This window comes from Rhinolophus sinicus, linkage group LG01, assembly GCF_036562045.2.
Source record: "Rhinolophus sinicus isolate RSC01 linkage group LG01, ASM3656204v1, whole genome shotgun sequence".
In the NCBI taxonomy this organism is placed as follows: Eukaryota; Metazoa; Chordata; class Mammalia; order Chiroptera; family Rhinolophidae; genus Rhinolophus; species Rhinolophus sinicus.
In genome coordinates, this window is record NC_133751.1 from 50010295 (window position 1) to 50020672 (window position 10378).

The following is a 10378-nucleotide window of genomic DNA, read 5'->3' on the forward strand; positions in this document are numbered from 1 at the left end:
TGGATAAATGTTTTCAGATTATTTGGGTAGATACCCAGGAGAGGGATTGCTGTGTCATATGGTAATTCTATTTTTAATTTTTTGAGGAACCTCCACACTGCCTTCCATAGTGGCTGCACCAGTCTGCATTCCCACCAACAGTGTATGAGGGTTCCTTTTTCTCCACAGCCTCTCCAACACTTATTACTATTTGTCTTGTTGATGATAGCCATTCTAACCAGTGTGAGGTGATATCTCATTGTGGTTTTAATTTGCATTTCTCTGATGATTAGTGATGTTGAGCATTTTTTCATGTCTGTTTGCCATCTGTATGACTTCTTTGGAGAAATGTTTCTTCAGGTCCTCTGCCCATTTTTCAATTGGGTTGTTTGTTTTTTTGTTGTTGAGTTGCATGAGTTCCTTGTATATTCTGGATACTAGCCCCTTATCGGAGGCACTGTTTGCAAAAATCTTCTCATATTCAGTTGGTTGCCTCTTTATTTTGTTGATGGTTTCTTTTGCTGTGCAGAAGATTTTAAGTTTGATATAGTCCCATTCATTTATTTTAGCTTTTACTTCCCTTGCCTTTAGAGTCCAATTCATGAAACGCTCTTTGAACCCAAGGTCCATAAGTTTAGTACCTATGTTTTCTTCTATGCAGTTTATTGTGTCAGGTCTTATGCTTAAGTCTTTGATCCATTTTGAATTAATTTTGGTACATGGCGACAGATAGCAGTCCAATTTCATTCTTTTGCACATGGCTTTCCTATTCTGCCAGCACCATTTATTGAAGAGGCTGTCTTTTCTCCATTGTGTTTTTTGCTTCTTTGTCAAAAATTATGTGTCCACAAACTCCATACCTGGGCCCCTCCCCCTGCTCTTCCAATCCTACCCTTGCCCTTCCAGAGATTTAAACTGGCCCCTGAACTGAGTAGTTGTGTCAGATTACAGAGGAGTCTTATTGTTCAGGCTCTGGGAAGACCAGCATGCAGCTCTGACCCAGGGAAAAAGCTGGGAAGAGTGTGATTTTTGCTGGGCTAGGAGAGAAGAGACTCCTCCACCCTCAGCCACCTCCTTTTCTGGTCTGCGGGAAGAGTGTGACACAGCTGGGCTGGGAGAGAGAAGACCCCTCCATCCCCAGCCCCCACCCTTTCTGGCCTGCCTAGGGCAGGGCAATTACAACTGCGGAGACACTCCCAGGGATCAGCAGTAAGAGGCAGATGCAGCTCTGGGCTTTCAGCAGCCCAGAAATCTCCTGCTCGACACACACACACACACACACACACACGGAAGAAGTGCCCTAAGACTCAGGAGAACTGGACACAGGGCTGGTGGTGCTACTCTCAGTGTGTATATGTTCAGGCAAGAGCAGAAACTGCACTGACTTTGTAGAAACTATCATCCAGACCCCTCAGCCCCATGCATCTAAATCTGCAGTCCCAACGTCACTCTGGGCACCAGGTGACCGGCTCTGCCTGCACAATACACGAAAGACTCTTTGGTACAGCAGAGGACAACCTGGAGGTTACTTGGTGGGCTTAAGCCAAGGCTGGCACTGCTTTTTCTGTTGTTGTTGTTTTGTTTTGTCTTTATATCTTTGATACCATTGCCTGTGTTGAGTGTGGGTTGTCGGTTCTGTTTACATGTGAATGTATTTGATTTTTTCTTTGTTGTTGTTGTTGTGCTTAGTGATTTGCTGTGTTCTGAAATTGCCCTACCAGGGCCCAGCTAAAGAGGTACAAGATTCAACACACCCAGAGGCCAACTCCAGACCAAACCAGAGTACTACCGGGTTTCACCTACAAGTGACACACCCAGAGGGAATTCCCTACAGGCACAAGAGCCCATAGAGGCCAAACCACATTTAAGTGGTCAACCCTCATGCAGCAGAACACCCTGCGGTGGACAGAGCCAAGTCTCACAACTAGTCAGCCTAGGATTTAACCCCACCTACTCACAAGCAGAAAGCAATTAAAGATTTTCTTTAACAGGACAATATACACAACGCAAGAGTCACCTTTGGAGCACACGCAGAAGAGAAGAACGAAGTAGTGCAAGTGAAATATGAAGGACACATACTGGGCCGGCCCAGTGGCTCAGGCAGTTAGAGCTCCATGCTCCTAACTCCGAAGGCTGCCGGTTCGATTCCCACATGGGCCAGTGGGCTCTCAACCACAAGGTTGCCGGTTCAACTCCTCGAGTACCGCAAGGGATGGTGGGCTCTGCCCCTGCAACTAAGATTGAACATGGCACCTTGAGCTGAGCTGCCACTGAGCTCCCAGATGGCTCAGTTGATTGGAGAGCGTCCTCTCAACCACAAGGTTGCCGGTTCGACTCCCGCAAGGGATTGTGGCCTGTGCCCCCTGCAACTAGAAAACGGCAACTGGACCTGGAGTTGAGCTGCACCCTCCACAACTAAGACTGAAAGGACAACAACTTGAAGCTGAACAGCACCCTCCACAACTAAGATTGAAAGGACAACAAGGACAACAACTTGACTTGAAAAAAAGGCCTGGAAGTACACACTGTTCCCCAATAAAGTCCTGTTCCCCTTCCCCAATAAAATCTTAAAAAAAGAAAAGAAAAAGAAAAAAAAAAGCCTCCCTTATCTGGCAACAGAGTTTAATTTTCTAAATAAATAAATAAAGGACACATACTACATAAGATAACCCAGCAAGAACTAAGAACTCTAAGGGATCTACCTAATACATCGAAGCAAACACAGAGAGTCAGACAGAATGGGGAAACACAGAAACATGTCCCAAATAAAAGAACAGAAGAAACCTCCAGAAATGGAACCAAATGAAACAGAGGTAACCAACCTATCAGAGACAAATTCAGAACACTGATGATAAAAATGTTTAAGGAGTTTAGAGACAACATAAAGAAGGATAGAGAAATCATAATGAACAACCAGTTAGAAATAAAGAACACAATTATTGAAATAAAGAACTCACTTGAAGGAATTACAGCAGGTTAGATGAAGCAGCGGATTGAATCAGCCACTTAGAAGACAAGTTAGCAGAGATCACCCAAACAGAACAACAGAAAGATAAAAGAATAAAAAACAATGAAGATGGTTTAAGAGACCGCTGGGAAAACATCAAGCACAACAACATGCACATCGGAGGAATACCAGAAGGTGAAGAGAGGAAGCAAGGGATTGAGAACATATTTGAAGTAATAATGTATAAAAACTTCCCTAACCTGATGAAGGAAACCAACATACAAGTTCAGGAAGTGCAGAGAGTTCCAACCAGGATAAACCCAATCAGGTCCACACCAAGATACATTATAGTTAAAATGGCAAAGGCTAAAGACAAAGAGAGAATCCTAAAAGCAGCAAGAGAAAGACAGAGGGTTACATACAAGGGAACTCCCATAAGACTATCAAATGACTTTTCTACAGAAACATTGAAGGCCAGGAGGGAGTGGCAGAAGATACTCAAAGTGATGGAAAACAAAGGCCTACAACCTAGGTTGCTTTATCCAACAAGGCTATCTTTTAAAGTTGATGGAGAGATAAAGAGCTTCCCAGAAAAGAAAGAGCTAAAGGAATTCATTACCACCAGGCCAGCATTGCAAGAAATACTAAAAGGACTTCTGTAAATAGAAGAAAGATGAAAACAATCTAACTACAAATTTAAAAATGGCAATAACTATGTACCTATCAATAATCACTTTAAATGTAAACAGATTAAATGCTCCAATCAAGAGACATAGGGTGGCTGAGTGGATAAGAAAGCAAGACACTTGTATATGCTGTATACAAGAGACTCACCTCAGATCAAAAGACACACACAGGCTGAAAGTGAAGGGTTGGAGTAAGATATTTCATGCAAATGGAAATGAGAAAAAAGCTGGAGTTGCAATACTTATATCTGACAAAATAGACTTTAAAATGAAGAACATATTAAAAGACAAAGATGGGCACTATATAATAATAAAGGGATCGATCTGACAAGAGGACATAACCCTAGTAAACATCTATGCACACAACATAGGAGCACCTACATACACAAAACAGATATTGACTGACATAAAGACAGAGATCAACAGTAACACTATCATAGCAGGGGACTTCAACACACCTCTGACAACAAGGGACAGGTTTTCCAGACAGAAAATCAATATGGAAACAACAGCCTTAAATGACACATTGGACCACTTGGATTTAACCGATATTTTCAGAGCATTTCACCCCAAAGCTGCAGAATACACATTCTTCTCAAGCGCACATGGAACATTTTCCAAGATAGACGATATGTTAGGCCACAAAACAAGTCTTGATAAATTTAAGAAAATTGAAATCATACCAATTGTCTTCTCTGACCACAGTGCTATGAAATTAGAAATGAACTACAGGAAAAAAAACTGGAAGACACACCAATTCATGGAGGTTGAATAACATGTTACTAAATAATGAATGGATCAAGCAGGAGATCAAGGAAGAAATCAAAAGACATCTCGAGACAAACGAAAATGAAAACACGATGACCCAAAATCTGTGCGATGCTGCAAAAGCAGTCTTAAGAGGGAAATTTATAGCATTGCAGGCCTACCTAAAGAAACAAGAAACATCACTAATCAACAGTTTATCTTCACACTTAAGGGATCTGGAAAAAGAACAGCAAGATAAGTCTAAAGGGAGTACAAGGAAGGAGATAATAAAAATAAGAGCAGAAATAAATGAAATAGAAACCAGAAAAACAATACAAAAGATCAATGAATCCAAGAGTTGATTCTTAGAGAAGATAAACAAAATCGACAAACCTTTAGCCAGACTCATTAAAAAAGAGACAGAGAGAAGACCCAAATTAATAAAATCAGAAATGAAGGAGGAGAAGTGACAACAGACACCTCAGAAATACAAAAAATTTAAGAAATTACTATGAGCAACTATATGCCAACAAATTTGACAATCTGGAAGAAATGGACAATTTTCTAGAGGCGAACAACCTTCCAAGTCTAACTCAAGAAGAAACAGAAAACCTGAAGACTGATTACCACCAGGGAAATTGAATCAGGAATCAACAATCTCCCAACAAACAAAAGCCCTGGACCAGATGGCTTTACAGGTGAATTTTACAAAACGTTCAAAAAAGAATTATCACCTATTCCTCTCAAGCTATTCCAAAAAATCCAGAAGGAGGGAAGGCTCCCAAACACTTTTTACGAAGCCACTGTCACCCTGATCCCAAAATCAGACAAAGACACCACAAAAAAAGAAAACTACAGTCCGATATCTCTAATGAACATACATGCAAAAATCCTCAACAAAATAATAGCGAACAGAATTCAGCAATACATTAAAAAGATCATACACCATGATCAAGTGGGATTCATCCCTGGTATGTAAGGGTGGTTCAACAGCTGCAAATCAATTAATGTGATATACCACATTAACAAAATGAAAAGTAAAAATCACATGATCATATCGATAGATGCAGAAAAAGCATTTGATAAAATACAGCAGCCATTTATGACAAAAACCCTTAAGAAAGTGGGAATAGAGGGATCATATCTCAACATAATAAAGTCCATATATGATAAACCCATAGCTAACATCATACTCAATGGGGAAAAGCTAAAACCATTCCCCTTAAGATCAGGAACAAGGCAAGTTTGCCCACTTTCTCCACTTCTATTCAACATAGTGCTGGAAGTTCTAGCCACAGCAATCAGAAAAGAAAAAGAAATAAAAGGCATCCAAATCCGTAAGGAGGAAGTAAAATTGTCATTTTATGCAGATGACATGATACTATATATAGAGAACCCTAAAGACTCCACCAAGAAACTATTAGAGATGATAGATGAATTTAATAAAGTAGCAGGATACAAAATTAATATTCAGAAATCAGTTGCATTTGTATATACCAATACTAAAACATCAGAAGGAGAAATTAAAAAAGCAATCCCATTTACAATTGCTCCAAAGACTATAAAATACCTGGGAATAAATTTAACCAAAGTAGTAAAAGATCTGTACTCAGAAAATTATAAGACACTGAAGAAAGAAATGAAAGAAGATACAAATAGATGGAAACACATACCATGTTCATGGATAGGAAGAATTAACATAGTTAAAATGTCCATACTGCCTAAGGCAATATACATATGCAACGCAATTCCTATCAAACAACCAACGACGTTTTTCACAGAAATAGAACATATAATCCTAAAATTTATATGGGACCATGAAAACCCTGGATAGCCTCAGCAATCTTGAGAAATAAGAACAAAGTCAGAGGTATAACAATACCTGACATGAAATTATACTACAAGGCTACAGTAATCAAAACAGCATGGTACTGACAGAAAAACAGACACATAGATCAATGGAACAGAATAGAGAGTCCAGAAATAAATCCATGCCTATATGGCCATTTAATCTATGACAATGGAAGCAAGAATATACGGTGGGGTAAAGACAGTCTATTCAATAAATGGTGCTGGGAAACCTGGACAGACAGATGCAAAAAAATAAGGCTGGACAACTTCCTCACACCATATACAAAAATAAATTCAAAATGGCTTAAAGACTTAAATGTAAGATCTGCAACCATAAAATTCCTAGAGGAAAATATAGGAAAAAACTTCACAGACATTACCTGGAGTAAGATTTTTACTGATATATCCCCTCGCGCAAGGGAAGTAAGAGAAAAAATAAACATGTGGGATTACATCAAACTAAAAGGTTTTTCACAGCAAAGGAAACCATCAATAAAACAAAAAGGGACCCTACTGAATGGGAAAATATATTTGCCAATGGTATATCTGATAAGGAGTTAATATCACAAATTTATAAAAAAATTCACTCAACTCCAAAAAAAACAAACAACCCAATTAAAAAATGGGCAGAGGACATGAAGAGACATTTTTCTAAAAAGGACATACAGATGGCAAACAGACATATGAAAAAACCCTCAAACTCACTAATCATTAGAGAAATGCAAATAAAAACCACAATGAGATACCACCTCACCCCAGTCAAAATGGCTATCATCAATAAATCAACAAACAACAAGTGCTGGTGAGGATGTGGAGAAAAGGGAACACTTGTGCACTGTTGGTGGGATTGCAGATCGGTGCAGCCACTATGGAAAACAGTATGGAGGTATCTCAAAAATCTGAAAATGGAACTACCTTATAATCCAGCAATTCCACTCCTAGGTATCTATCTGGAGAAATCCAAAACTAATTCAAAAAACTTTATGCACTCTTATGTTCATTGCAGCACTATACACAATAGCCAAGACATGGAAATAACCGAAATGCCCATCAGTAGATGACTGGATTAAGAAACTGTGGTACATTTATACCGTGGAGTATTACGCAGCCATAAAGAAGAAAGAAATCTTATCATTTGCAACAACATGGATGGACCTAGAGAACATTATGTTAAGTGAAATAAGTCAGACAGTGAAAGACAAATACCATATGATCTCACTTATATGTGGAATCTAAAGAAAAGAATAAGTGAATGAATTAATCAGAAACAGTTTTGGAGACATAGAGGAAAAACTGAGGGTTGCTAGATGGGAGGGGTGTGGGGATAAGGGGGAAAGTGAGGAGATTAGAAAACAGTCAGTAACCACAAGATGGCCATGGGGTTCTGAAAATTAATTTGGGGAATGTAATCAATAATGTTGTAAAGATTTTGTAGGGTATCCAATGGACACTTGTCTCATTAGGGAGACCACCTCAGGGATGATGTAGATGCCTGATCACTGCATTGTACACCTGAAACTGAAGCTGAACAATAATGAATGTCAACTACAAGTTTGTATGTATATGTGTATATATGTGTGTGTGTGTGTGTGTGTGTGTGTGTGTGTGTGTATGTATATATTTACAAGAAGCGGAGTACAGCATTAGGAATAGAGAAAATGGCTCTGTGTGATGTCAGAGGGATAGTGGATGGGGGAGGGGGTTCACACAGTGTGAAGGATATAAAAGATAAACGTTTAAGTATTACTTTGTCTTGTGCACCTGAAACTAATTTTAAAAAAATCTGAAAAAAAAAAAAAAGAAAAAAATTATGTGCCCATATATATATATATATATATATGGTTTTATTTCTGAGTTCTGAATTCTATTCCAATGGTTTACGTGTCTGTTTTTCTGCCAATACCATGCTGTTTTGATTATTGTTGCCCTGTAGTACAAGCTAAAGTCAGGGAGTGCAATACCTCCAGCATTGTTCTTTTTTCTTAAGATTGCTTTGGATATTCGGGGTATTTTGTGGTTCCAAACAAATCTGATGATTTTTTTGTTCTATTTCTTTAAAAAATGCCATTGGGATTTTGATGGGGATTGCATTAAATCTGTATATTGCTTTGGGTAATACGGCCATTTTAACTATGTTGATTCTTCTAATCCACGAGTCATGGAATGTCTTTCATATCTTTGTGTCTTCTTAGATTTCTTTTAAAAATGTCTTGTAGTTTTCAGCATACACATTTTTCACATACTTGGTTAAGTTTATTCCTAGGTATTTTATTCTTTTTGCTGCAATTGCAAAAGTAATTGCTTTTTCTATTTCTTTTTCTGAGATTTCATTGTTAGTATATAGGAATGCAATGGACTTTTGTATGTTGATTTTGTAGCCAGCCACTTTACTGTATTTGTTGATTGTTTCTAACAGCTTTTTGGTGGAGTCTTTAGGGCTCTCATCAACTATTTGTTTGAATATACTCTCTGTTCCCTTCTCTCTTTCTTCTCCTTCTGGTATGCCCATTATTCTTATATTGCTCTTTCTGATGGAGTCAGAAACTTCTTGTAGAGTTCTTTCATTTCTTTTAAGTCTCGAGGCTCTTTCTTCTTCCATCCGGATCATTTCCAGGTTTCTGTCTTCGATGTCACTGATTCTTTCCTCCATCTGGTCAACTCTACTACCTAAGCTGGCTATTTCATTCTTCATTTCTTCTATTGAGTTCTTGATGTCCAGAAATTCCATTTGGTTCTTTTTAAAAATTTCAATCTCTTTGGTAAAATGTTCATGTTGTTCTTTGATTGTGTTTCTGAGTTCATTAAACTGCCTTTCTCTGTTTTCTTGCATCTCATTGAGTTTTTTCAGAACTGTAATCTTGAATTCTCTGTCATTTAAGTCACATATTTCCCTATCTTTAAGTTCATTTTCTGGAGACTTTTCATTTTCTTTCTGAGCTATCTTGTTGCCTTGGTTATTCATGGCAATTAATGATTTATTATTTCTCTTCCTAGACATCTACTGGAGTGGGTTCTACAACAGGTTGATAGGAAGAGGTTTTTCTTTTGTTTTCCCATACGTGTTGGTAGAATGTTTTATTTTTCTCTCTGACTGCAGCCCTTTTTTCTCTCACACACTATAGTGTTATGTTTTCTCTGCACTATTCCAGCTTCTCACACCATGGGGCGATTCCTTGGAAGGCAGGCTTCTCCTCTGTGAACAGTTCACTTGGGACATAGGGTACCGCATCCCTGTGGGGATGTGGAGAGCTTTTGAAGTTCCAAAGCTCCTCCTGCACCAGATTCAGAGCCCGTGTGTTTCAGCAGTTCTGTTTACTCCTGCAGGGATCCGCACAGATAGGTGGGCACAGGGGCGGGGTGGGTTGTGAGAGGTGGCCCAGAGCAACGGCGGAGACCACCAACACAGCTGGTCCCGCTTCCACAGCTCCCTCCCCTGGTTTTTTTTTTTTTTTTCAATTTGAAAACAATTGCTGTTTGTTTATTTTATTAACTGACCAGATTACAAAAATACCCATTGTAAATACCTTAGTTCATCCTCCTAATCAGCCTGCTGATCTGGTCTCCCCTGTTGCCAGCATCTCCCCCTTCTACAAAGTGGGTGGTCTTTTTCTTCATTCTACCTCGTGGAGAAGACAATTTGAAGGACCACAGGAAGTTGTTTTCTTCTTTGAAGCATTTTCCAACAGTGTAGATCTCATGATTCAGATCCTCCATGCAGATGATGCCATATTTACCAAGAGATCGAGCAATCAATGTGTTATCTGTCAGGGCAATTTGCTGTTTGTTGATTTTACCATAACCACGCTTGTAGATCAATTCATTTACTGATTTCAGGTTTGGGTACCCCCATGCGATGTATGGCTCCACAATCCTCAGCATGTTAATGGAAGCCTTGTTGAGCTTGACAAAGGTGCCATTGAAGAACTGGTGAAGGGGAAGAAGCTGCAGCATCTTTTGGATCCTTGGGTTCATGCCATTGATGCCTCTGATCCTGATGACAAATGCCAATTTGGGTTCTGCAGGTACATAGAAGTTGCCGGCTTTTCTTGCCATCCTCACCATCCCAATCTCAGTCCTGTACATCTGCCTGTATTCTTTGTGGTAGTACTTCACTTTTTTCATAGATAAGCTTCCTTCTCACCTTTCGAAGCATCTTTTGGGCAAACTT

General features: G+C 39.1%; 1 pseudogene; it reads right to left on the reverse strand.

Moving 5' to 3' along the window:
- Positions 1 to 9735: 9735 nt before the first annotated feature.
- LOC141572327 (large ribosomal subunit protein uL30-like) lies at positions 9736 to 10378 on the reverse strand (annotated as a pseudogene).